Genomic DNA, 9,087 nt, shown 5'->3' with positions numbered 1-9,087 from the left:
GTCTGAGTTCTCTGACCAGCTTTGCCAGGAGTAGATCTCCATTGGATTTTTCATGTTGTCCTTCAAATGATGATAACAGAGGGGAACACTGGGTAATTCAACCACACCCTAACTTCTATGACTCTTAATGCCTGGGATGAAGGTCCTAGTTTTAACATTTTCCCAATAGATAAAGTGAAGTCAATCATTTTTTTTATTGTGGTGAAATATATGTAACATAAAATGTATCATTTTAACCACCTTTAAGTATATAGTTCAGTGACATGAAATAAATTTACAGGGAGTTGTGCGGCGAAGGAAGCCATTGAGGGTTCGGTCGCAGTTTTCAGAGATGCCACCCAAGGGAAAGAGCGGTTCCAGGAAAGGGGGGAAAGGGGGAGCCGCCTCCAGGAGTGACAGTTCTGACAAGAAGGCCCAGGGTCCCAAAGGTGGTGGTGATACAATAAAGGTTAGACACATTCTGTGTGAAAAAATGGGAAAATCATGGAAGCCATGGAAAAGTTAAAGTCTGGAATGAGATTCAATGAAGTGGCCACACAGTATAGTGAAGATGAAGCCAGGCAAGGGGGCAACTGGGGTTGAATGACCAGAGGTTCCATGGTGGGACCATTTCAAGAAGCAGCATTTGCCTTGCCTGTAAGTGGGCCAGATAAGCCTGTGTTTACCGACCCTACAATCAGGACCAAATTTGGATACCATATTATTATGGTTGAAGGGAGAAAATAAAACGGTATGAAAGACTGAAAAAAAAAGAGAAATAAATTTACATGTGTAACCACCACAACCATCTATCTACAGAACATTTTTATCTTTTTAAACTTAGACTCTATATTCATTGAACATTAAGTCCATATTTCCCCCTCCTCTCAGTGCCTGGCAACCATCATATTTTTCTCCCTGCTTCTATGAATTTGACCACCCTAGATATCTCGTGTGAATGGGATCACATAGCATTTACCCTTCTGTGACAGATTTATTTCACTCGGCATAATGCTGTGGCATGTATCAGAATTTTCTTCCTTTTTAAGATTAAGTAATATTCTATTGACGTATGTACCGCGTATTGTTTACCCATTCATTCATCAATGGATAAAGAAAGTGAAATTACTCTTGAATGCTCACATTTCCTTTTGGTCCAAGATACTATTTATATTTGTGATCTCAATATCACTGACATTAACAGCATCATCTCTCATTCTCAAATTATCCTGCTTTGAACTATGAGTTAAATGATTATCCCCTAAGGACAGCTCTTCTAGAATTTTTGTGTTTCTTGTAACTGTTCTTATGTTCAGTGCAAGTTTAGAACTCTTCTGTAAAGATTCTCTTTCACTAAACTTAACACTAACTAATACACTAAACATACACCATGTAAGTGCAAGTAGGGATGTTGGAGGGTGATGTTTTCCCAAATGAAGTAAACAGAAACAATTGGTGATTTTTCAGGCAGCTAGATAAATATGTTACAGACATCATAACAGGAAACTAGACTATCCCAGGTATTTTTGAATAGAAGAACACGCCTAACATGTCTTAGAGGCAGCCAGAAAAAAAAAAGTGCCTGTCACAAGTGCCTCTGTAATTGCTGGAGGAAAGCAATGGAGGTCCAGAAAGAGAATGTGCATGTCTTTCTTTTCTCACTGGTGTGAAGCATCTGTCAAAAGCTGGTAAGGGGAAAAAAGGGGTGTGATTTTGACTCACAGAAATTCTCCCAAAGAGAATTTGCATCTTTTGTTGACTGTGTAAATAGGAGAAGCTCCCTCTGATTGTATAGCTGCAGAGAATTTATTTCAGTGCAACTGCTGAGATACGATATAGGAAATGTATGAGCCAAAGAAACACCGCAGGAGTTGGTGGAGATCTTTTGAACTTCCAGAATGAAGACCTGAATTAGGATCTTCATTCTGCCACTGGACAACCTCTCTAGGATTAACATTTCATCTGAGCAGAAAGCTTGTCTGGATTGTTTGCTGCCATATCTGTTGCACATAGATGATGACTGGCCTATGGTAGACGCTCTAATAAATATCAGAGAAGTGAATGAGTAAATGACCAATTTTGTGTCTGTCAGTTATTCAAGAGTCCAGTTGTTCCCTATGTAAAATAGAGATAATTCCACCTTCTCGGCCTTTATTTTAGGATTAGGTTGTTTAATTTATAGCTTGTCTTCTTAGGAAAGACCATTGACTTTCCCCTATAGGAAGCATGGAACAAAGTTACTCCAGACAAGAAGTACTTTGTAACTTCCATGAAATTTTATAATTAAAACAATGCCAGACTCCTTCTGGTCTACTTATCGTTTTAGAAAAATATCATAGCTGAAACAGTAAGCTGTACATGGACTTAAAGAATCAAATAGTTTCACAAATTGTGACAGAAATACTAACTGTTCACCAAAATTTGTTTCCTATTTTTCCTTGATACACAGCTAGGCTTCAACCTCTGAGGCAATTAGAAATGGCCATGTGACTGAATTCTATCACTCCAGTTGGGACAGAAAAGATATGACTCTCTCACACTTGCTGCCATGTTCCTTCAGAATTTCCCATAGGTGTTCCTCTATGCTCCTTGACTGACTCAGAGAGTGCTAAACATTGCTGAGAGATCAAGTTGAAGAATGTAGAGTTTCTTCCTGATCGAATACACAGAAGAGTCATTACCAACATACGAGGAAAAAAAATCTCTAAGTATAGCTTATACTGTTAGTTCTTTTAAAAAAATTGCCTGTAGACTAAGATAATAATGTACTTATTTCATCACTATCCTGACTATCCCTGCCCCAACATCCTTCTGACATAGTTGTAAAATGAAAATCGGTCAATGTTTATTATTTAAATTATTCTTACCATGTTAACACTGCTCATAAATGAGACATGTAGTATTTGATATGGCTGGTTTCCTTTCCTGTATAAGAGGAAATCAGTAATCCAATCCCAAATTCTTTACTAGCTGAGCTAATTGTTTCTCAATACCTGCAATGAAATTAAATTTTTATGAATTTCATTTTCTTAAAGAAATATCTCCCTTCCAGCCATTTCCATTCTAAAAAAAATAGCTAAATCTAGTGAACAAATGTCATTGTGCAAACTCCTTAACATTATAGGGAGATGTTTTACCTCTTTTGCTGACTCTTCTATTTTCTACATTACATTTGGTCTTTCTCAGTTTTCTCCCTCAGATTAGTATAAGATTTTTCCAGTAACTTCCTGACAGAGTGTATAGCAGGTAACTTTTTTTTGAGGGGGGGGGGGCCATAACTGAAAGTATCTTGACAATCTGAATATACAGTTCTTTTGAAAAAAAATTCTCAGAATTTTGAAGACATTTTTCTATCCCATTCTAACAGCTGAAGTTGCTAATTTGAGAGAAATTCCAAGCCATTATTATTCATAATTTTTATGTAAATATTTTTTTCTCCTTATCTGGAAGCTTCTAGAACTTTGTTTTTATCACTCATGTTTTCAAATTCTCAGTAATGTTCTTTGGTGTCTTTTTTTCTAGATTTTCATGCCTCTCAGTTCTAGAAAAAAAATGTTTACATTTTTGATGATATCATCCCTCTATTTTCTTTTCTCTCTTTTTTCTGGACTACTTTTTATTCAGACATTGCAGTTTCTGAATCATTTACCTTCTATTCTTTGTCACTTTTCTTCTGCTTTGCTCTCCTTTATTAAGGTTATTTCCTTACTTTATGTTCTAAATGTTCTATTTTTTTCTATCATTAAGATCTCATGTACATCCTATGCATGTTCCTTTAGGTAGCTTTCTGTTCTTGTTGCACAGATGCAATATAGCTACTTATCTTTTTGAGAATATTAATAAAGAAACAATGGACAGTAATAAAATAAAGAAACTAAAATGGAGAAGAGTTACTTGTTCATTTAGCTTTGCTATCTGTTTTCCATAGCCAATGCTTGTTTCAAATGTCTAGTAAGCCTTGTCTTTGCTTGAATAGAGTTGATCAGAAACCCTGTGTATTTGATTGGAGCTATTCAGTATGATCCTAACTCTAGCATATCTGAATTGGCTGTTTTTTTGAGAATCATTAATGTCAATATTTTTCAGTCTTTTATCTCCAGTTGGTCAGATCCCCAAGAATTGCTTCAGTGTTCCCATTTGGTGGGTATAAACTGGCTGCTACTTTTCTGGGAATCATATAGGAGAAGACTGGAAAAGACATTCAACATTTACTGTGAAACTTTCACTTATTTTCTCTCTCTCCCTCTTTTAAAATTTTTCCAGAAATGAATTTTTTCATTCAAATGTGTCTGGAATCCCAAATGAAAACACTACCTACTTCACCCGCTGTAGAAAATAGATTTCTAGCCATCAACTCATCAGCCATGTCACTACACAGAATGAGGTAGATTATCTATGGATTTTACTCTTTCCTAATGAGATCTTCAGACAAGACACTTATTCCCATGCTAAACCCCACTTCTAAGTTATTTGTTTTCCCCAAGTCCTAAGTCTTTTAGGGGTTTATACATAAGGCTTCTTCCTGGTTTTCTCACTTTAAGCACAGAATTCAGATTTCTGGGATCTGCTAAGTCAGTTTTCACTTTTCCATTTGTTTCCAGGTTCTGAAATCTTTTTATTGTCTTATCCCCCATTGTTTTATTCCATAGTATTTCATGCTTTAAAACATTTCTGTCATCTTTATGTGGCTTAGGGAATGGATTAAATAGAAATATATGTATTCACTCTGCCATCTCTAACAATAAGGTGCATGCAATTTAATTTTTTATTAGTAACACACTGAATCATAGACTTATAATACAAAAATATTCCTTGAATTATATGAGCTCTAACTTAAACCGGTGCAGAAAACTCTGTCCTTTCTGACAGCCAAGTTATTCATGAGAAAGTAAATGCATAAATATTTAAAGGACTGTATAAAGTCATTCAGAATTTATCCAACAAATATTTAATAACTATGACAAATCAGGTACTGGGAATGAAACAGTGAGCAACACATAGTGCTATCTTCAGGAATTGCCCATATGGACAAGAAATTTTTTTAAAAAAGTATGAATAGAATGTTTAAAAGAGCTTCAATAATGTTGACAGCAGGTAAATCTAGAAGTGGATTATTTACCGTTATCTGAATGATAAGAATTTGAAGCATTTTAATAGTTAATATTTCCAAGAGATGTAAAGAGAATGTTCCAGCCAGAAAAAATAGTAATTAATGAAAACTTAAAGATATAAGAGATCTGATAAATGTAGGGAACTACATATAATGCTAGAAGGAGATGATAAGAAGAGACAGGTTTGATATGTGCCAGATTATAAGAGATTATATATCACATGTTATATTGCTTAAATATTAACCTATGGGCAATTGTCAACTATACAAAAGTCTTAGATGGGGCATGACAGGTAAATGGAACCATGCAAAAAAAAAAATCACAAATGATCCACTAATAATGATCCATGGTACCTTTGCCTACTCTTTTCTTCATTCTCCAACTCATTACCTTGCCTTTCCTCCATTATTTAGCTAATTGTGCTGCAATTAGTACAGCTTCCTGTCAGTCTTATTTGCAACCAGCAGAGCTCATTCACTGATACTTAGTGCACTAATAACTCTCAGGAATTGTGATTTAAAATTGTGTCTTTTACTTCTCCTCTGAGAAAAGATAGGACACCATGATAAAGCAAAGGATTTGGTCTGGTCCCTTTCCAGGCACTAAGATGCTAGTTCTGGTGTAGTACTGTCCTTAGAATCTGAAGCTAATGGATTCAATCACAATTTATACCATTTTCTCTCTTCCAGTTCTGTGACTGCTGATCATATGTTGGATTATACCCCTCCATCTAACAAACAATGTGGTCATACCAAAATATCATTTTCTTTCTTGGTATCAAAGTGTTGGGTCTTGGGGGAGTACTGTTATTACTGTATTGCCCAGAAATTTCCTCTACAAAATGGATTACAATACCCAATGTGATAGAGAATCTTAATATCCAAAGATGGTAGTGCAGTGTAAAAAACAAGGTGGATTGAAACCGTAACTTCACAGATTCCTTTTTATATGACTATAGAAACTGAGTCACTGACTATAAAATGGGGAAATATATACATGCCCACAATGTTATTCTAAGCATTAAATGAAATAATGTAAGTAGAAGAAACTATAAAAAATTTAGAGGTTATTATGGACTTTTTAATATTGAAAATTTCTTGACAGCTAAGTATGTATCTTTTGTATTTCTATTGGCTTAATACATGGTGTGGATTTTTTTCTTATACTTTTTTATTGTGGTAAAATACACAAAACATAATATTTACAAGTTTAACCATCTCTAACTGTGCAGTCAGTGGTATTAAATACATTTGTTATGTTGTACAACCATCACCACCTTCATTCTCCAGAACTCTTTTTGTCTCATACAACTGTAACTCTACACCCATTAAACACTAACTTCCTTGCCCTCCATTTCCTCTCAGCTCCTGGCAACCACCATCCTACTTTCTGTCTCTATAATTTTGACTACTCTAAGTGCATGATAGGGATTTAAGAAATTATTACAGAATAAAAGCAGCAGCCCTCTAGTCTAGAGTTAGCTAGTTTTAAAACAGCTTGTGGGGAAATTGTGAATTTACGGAGGTTTTCTTTGAGCTCAGCCAGTCTCCACTTTCTGTGACTTTACAGATTTCCTTTTTCTGTCCTGTCTTTTGTCATCCTGAGTCCTTACATGTTCTTTCACTTTCCCTTCTTTACATAAATTTAATTGCAGGAAATAAGGAATGATTTCTTAATGTTCCAATGTCATTTCCTTCTGAATTTAGGAAGATTTTGGTTTGTAAGTATCAGAAGCACCTTCTTTGACTGCCTTAAAGATTATGGAAATGACATTTTAAGTATAATAAGTCCTGTATCAGGGAAGGATTTGGGTATGTGAATTCTACAGCTCACTAGTGTTATTAGGGTTCTGTTTCTTTGTTCTTCCAATTACACTACTGGCTTAAACACTGGGATAGTTGCACTTATGGAAAAATAGTTGCCTGTAATAATTTGGATTACCTATTTGTTTATTCCCATCAGGCAGCTAAAAGTTTAAAATTAAACATCATTTTTCATCATTATGGAGTAAATGATCTTTCTTCCAGCCTTATTGGACCAAGTCAGATGCCCCATTCTAGAAAAGCACTGTTTTAAAAGTATTACCTTCCTTTCTGCCAATCAGCTCTACCCTGAGAATTCTGAATGAGATCATCTTCCTCCAGGCACACAGGCTACCTAAGGGACTTGGTTAAGAAGGAAGAATGGGGAAATGATGCTATCTAGACAACTATTCATGTCTAATATACATCTCCTTCTTCCTCTAAAAATTACTTATTTCCGTGAAAGAGCTTTCATGATCCAGTGAACAAGTAGAGTCCCCTCCTTCGCAAGATACATAAACATGTGCCTAGCAGAGAACCAGGAGTTTTTGTGCCTATCATGAAGAATATCCATTTCATATGGGTTTAAATGGGTTTAAATGGCACATAAAGACAATATATATATATATATATATATATATATATATATATATATATTTTTTTTTTTTTTTTTTTTGCCAGTCTCTGGCCTGAATCACTCTCAATCAATCAGTACAGCTCTTGTACCTTCCCTTTTCCCCATGGCCCCACTTCTCACCCCAATCTCTCAGATTCACTTAGAAAAGACAACAAACCAAAGCAAACAAGTTGATGCATTTTTAAGAAAACATTTGTCAAAAACCCATCCAGAAAAATACAGCATTTAATTCCTCTAAAAATGTAGGATAAAATCTCCTCTCTCCCTGCTACTCTTGCTTATGAACAAGGATAAGATCTGAGATCTGCTAATAATAGGTGTGTATAACCTCACTTTACTCAATTTCCTCAAAATCTTAAGGACTACTATTCGGTTCCATCAGCTTACCACCATCACTACTATCTGTTCTCCATTGAGCAAATTACTATTTTCTTCCTCTTTTTCTCTTTCTCTATTTCATTGTTTTGGTACAGAGGAATGTGAAAGATGTAGTCTTCATTGACATACTTGATAACATGGACAGTTCTGTTTCCCACAAATTATATACTAATGGGAAAAAAATAAGACAAAAGTAAAAGGCAGAACTTATGACCTTGTAAGGTGGGGGGGGGGGTAGTTTGTTTTTATGTTTGGTTTTATTGTGAAGTCACAGATTTGGAGCCAGTAACAGAAAAAATAGTGATTTAAAAAGAACAAAAGTGAAAAATTATTTATCTCTGTGTAACTTGTGTGATGGATCATCCACATAGAATGAGAATCTCAGGAATCTTAAATACTGAATTAGTAGGAACCCACTTGAACACAAGCGATAAGACCCTAACTCTAAATTGATTACAGATAAATAGGGGGATTTTTTTTAAAAAAAGAATAGCTAACTACTAAGGAGTGAATTAATCGAATTCAGAACAGATCAGAACCATGGCAATGATAATTAGTTTATCAAACATTGCTATTGGCAGGCATTATTCATAGAGCTTTGTTTAATCTTAAAATTATTGTTTTGGTCATCTTGGGAGCTAAAAACAACAACCATGTTATTATATTTTGAGTGTGTAGGGGTCAGGAATTCAGGTAGGTCATGGCTCCGTAAGGCATGTCCACTAAGACAGGGCTAATCTGGAGTATCCAATATGGTTCCATGAACATTCACTTGGTGATGAGCTGGACTCAGTGGGGTCCCCTTTACTTTCCACACAATTTCAGAACTTTTCTGCATGATGTCTCCAGTAAGATGTTGAATTTCTTACAAGGTAGCTCAGTAGTATGAAAGGGAATGTTACAAGAGAGACAAGGTGGAAGTTGCTAGATTCTTAAGGCCTGAGCCACAAAATTGGTGCAATGCTACTTTTTCTGGATTCTAAAACAATCACAGAGTCTTACCAATTCTCAGTGAGAGGAATATCAAAGAATTTGAGGCCATCTTTGATCTACCACAGTCCTATGAGGTGGATACTGTATCCTCATCACACCTAGAGTCATACTGAGCTAAAGAGAAGATACATAACATTCTCGAGGTCTCAGAATTCATGGAGAACTATGGATTTGAAATGAGGCAGAC

At 35.4% G+C, this 9,087-nt stretch overlaps 1 pseudogene; it reads left to right on the top strand.

Annotated features, from left to right (window-relative positions):
* Positions 1-293: 293 nt before the first annotated feature.
* Positions 294-726, top strand: LOC121485848 (annotated as a pseudogene).
* Positions 727-9,087: the final 8,361 nt, after the last annotated feature.

Source organism: Vulpes lagopus, chromosome 2, assembly GCF_018345385.1.
Source record: "Vulpes lagopus strain Blue_001 chromosome 2, ASM1834538v1, whole genome shotgun sequence".
Lineage (NCBI taxonomy): Eukaryota > Metazoa > Chordata > Mammalia > Carnivora > Canidae > Vulpes > Vulpes lagopus.
The sequence above is the reverse complement of the archived record's forward strand: the minus strand, read 5'-3'. Positions and strand labels throughout refer to the sequence as shown.